The sequence below is a fragment of the Gopherus flavomarginatus genome, chromosome 11, assembly GCF_025201925.1.
Source record: "Gopherus flavomarginatus isolate rGopFla2 chromosome 11, rGopFla2.mat.asm, whole genome shotgun sequence".
Taxonomy (NCBI): Eukaryota; Metazoa; Chordata; order Testudines; family Testudinidae; genus Gopherus; species Gopherus flavomarginatus.
Genome location: NC_066627.1, coordinates 12,813,627 through 12,817,100, shown reverse-complemented (window position 1 = coordinate 12,817,100; position 3,474 = coordinate 12,813,627). Strand labels below are relative to the sequence as shown.

Below are 3,474 nucleotides of genomic sequence, written 5' to 3'. Positions count from 1 at the left end.
CTCATCAGTTTTGTTGCTCTTTTCTGAACCGTTTCCAAGTCCAATATATCTTTTTTGAGACAGGGCTATCAAATCTGCACACAGTATCCAAAATATGGGCATACCATGGATTTATATAGTGGCCGTATGATATTTTCTGTCTTATTATCTATCCCTTTCCAAATGATTCCCAACATTCTGTTCACCTTTTTTGACTGCCATTGCACATTGAGTGGATGTTTTCAGAGAACTATCCATAATGACTCCAAGATCTTTCTTGAGTGGGAACAGCTAATTTAGATCGCATCATTTCAGGGCCATGCCATATACAGAAACACATTCATATCTAGCACAGCTGTACACATTTTCTTGGACAAATATTCATGAGGCTTAACCAAAATGCCAGCTCTGAAATTTTAGGGAGGCTGCATCCTACACTGGGAACTAGATCTGAGATTCACAGCTGGCCCTTATAACTACAATTTACAAAACTAAACCTGGAGATGCAAATATCCCCACAGCCTTTGGATTGTTGGATATCCAGTTGCAAATTTAGCACCTCACACCATCCTCTAGTTTTGTGTTTTAATAAGTCATGTGTGAGAGAGAGTGCACACTGGGGTGTATTTGCATGGGTTGCAGGGGGTGTGGTGTTTGAAAAATTGGGAGAGGGCTAATGTGTGTGTGTGTTTTAGGGGAATTGTGGCTACATTTTTGCACATCAGCAGGAATACATGTGTGTGCATTTCTGGACATGTATATGGCTGATTAATTTACATATGTACATGTTTGTAGAAGTGTGGAGGCATTTTTGTTTGCACACATGATACAAATGTTAAGGGGCCACAGCTGTGTGAAGGTGTACATATGGAGGGTTATTGTAGTGTGTTCATAAACATTTCTGAGGCACATGTCAGGGGATTAGGGGAAGGTGTGTGATTACAGGAGGTCTTGGTATCTGGTTAAGAACTTGGTTTAACTGACATTTGATTTGATCTCTGTAAACTCAGCTGGCTCCATGGAAACCAATAGTGAATCTGACATTGACTTCACAAAGGAGAAGGACAGCAATTTAGTTTTGGGATCAAGCCCACTGATAAATTTACCAGAAGACCATGTTGGAACCACTCTCTGGGCTGTTCTGGATCTCTAGTCACCACTAGAAGGACACTTCAGGTTGACAAGGAGGCCAGCATACAACTAGGTAAGCAATGTGGCCTAGTGGATAGAGCTTTAGAGTTGCATGTGTTCTTTGCCTGTCTCTTTAGGGTTTGAAGAAGAGCTCTGTGTGAGCTTGAAAGATTGTCTTGCTTCCCAACAGAATCTGGTGCAATAAAAGCTATCACCTCCCCCACCTTGTCTCCCTGTGGAGCTATATATCTCACAGGGAGTCTGTGGCTGAGCTGAGAAGTGAACCTATGTTGCATTTCATAGAAAAACCTAGGCAGATTCAATAATTTGGTAACATTATTTTTAAAGCCTTACTTTGAACTAGACAGCCCCAATATTTTTCCGTGACTTATGAAAACCTCCTTCTTCCCCTGAGTCTGCTCAGGGCACTCTTCACCTCTTTGTTCCTCAGACTGTAAATCACAGGGCTCAGCACTGGAGCAAGGACAAAATAAAAAAGAGAGATCAACATATTGACCTCCACTGTGTGGTTTGACTTCGGCCGCAGGGAAATAGCACAGGCTGAGCCATAGAATAAGGTGACTACGGTGAGGTGAGAGGAGCAGGTCAAGGAGGCCTTATGCCTTCCCTCAGCTGATGGGGTCTTCAGGATGCTGGAAAGTATTCGAGCGTAGGACACCACAACCAGCAAGAAGGGGGACAGTTGATCAAAACACTGAGGGCTAGGATGGAGGCCTCGTTCCTCGAGGTGTCCCCACAGGCCAGCTTCAGCACTGGGTAGATATCACAGAAGAAGTGGTTGACCTCATTGGGCCCGCAATAGGGCAAGGAAAAGATCCAAGCCACATTGCCCAGAGGCATCAGAATTCCCCAGAGCCAGCAGGCAGCGGCCATCTTGGCACAGACCCTATGGTTCATAAGGAGGATGTAGTGCAGAAGGGAGCAGATGGCTCTGTAGCGGTCATTTGCCATGGCAACCAGCAGGCAGCATTCTGTCATCCCAAGAGAAAGGAGGAAATACATCTGGGCAGCGCATCCAGTGAAGGAGATGGCCCTCTCCTCAGAGATTAAATTGACCAGCATCTTGGGGATGGTGACCAAGGTGTAGCAGATCTCCAGGAAGGATAGGTTCCGAAGGAAGAAATACATGGGGGTGTGGATGGCTGGGTCCAGTACTGTCATGAAGATGATGAGGATGTTTCCTGTCAGGGCTATGATATAGATAATGGAGAAAGCACAAAGTATTGCTCGGGTCTCTTGGTGTCTCCAGAATCTGAAGAAAATGAAGTAGGTCAGCAGGTTGTGATTCTGCTGTGCAATTTCACTGGTATAGCTCATCTGTGGAAGGAGGAGAAAAAAGAATTTCCATGTGGTCATTATGGACCAGCTAATAGGAACATAGGACTGGAAGAGACCTACTGACTCATTAAGTCCAGTTCCCTGCTTTCACTGGGAGCCACATTGTACAATCCCAATCATAAAAGTATCCAGCTCCGTGTTAATACTAATTAGATTGTTTGGCCCTATTGGGAGGCTGTTCCAGAACCTCCCTCCTCTGATCGTTAGAAACATTCTTCTAATTTCCGGACTAAATGTACTCACAGACAGTTTATCTCCATTTGCTCTTGTGCCAGCATTTGCCCTGCCTCACGTTTACTCTCCCAGTGCATTTATAGAGGGCAATCAGAACCCTTCTCAGCATGCATTTTACTAAGCTAAACAAACCAAGCTGTCTTAGTCTTTTATGGCTGGATTTTTTAAAGCTATTGAGTTGCTTGGTGGGATTTTCAAAAGCAGCTAGGCACCCAACAGCTACTGAAATCAAAGAGTGTTTGGTGCCTATGTACTTTAGAAAATCCCACTCAGCACCTACATGTCAGTAAAAATCTAGCCCTCAGTCTTTCTAGTTTCATCAACTGGGATACATTGGTGTAGCCCCACTGACTTCAAGAAAGCTGTGCCTATGTACATCACCATCGAGCTAGCTAGCTAGCTAGCTAGCCCTCTGTACATCTAGCTAGCTAGCAACATGCCATTAAAATAAAAATACAAACCCTGCTCTGAGACTCACATTGCCACAGTGTAAATCTGGAATCAGACATTTCAATTCAGAGTGGGAGCGGCAAAGTGTTCTGTGACACATTATAGACTAACAAACATATTGGAGCATGAGCTTTCATAGGTGAATACCCACTTCATCAGATGCATGAGTTCGACAAAGTGGGTATTCACTCATGAAAGCTCATGCCCCAAAACATGTGTTAATCTATAAGGTGCCATAGAACTCTTTGCTGCTTTTACAGATCTAGACTAACAGGGCTGCCCCTCTGATATTTGACACCAATTTAGAGTAGTTACTCAGTG

At 44.1% G+C, this 3,474-nt stretch overlaps 1 pseudogene; it reads right to left on the bottom strand.

The window, feature by feature from the left end:
• Nucleotides 1-1,498: 1,498 nt before the first annotated feature.
• Nucleotides 1,499-2,448, bottom strand: LOC127031183 (olfactory receptor 10C1-like; annotated as a pseudogene).
• Between the last annotated feature and the right edge of the window lie 1,026 nt (nt 2,449-3,474).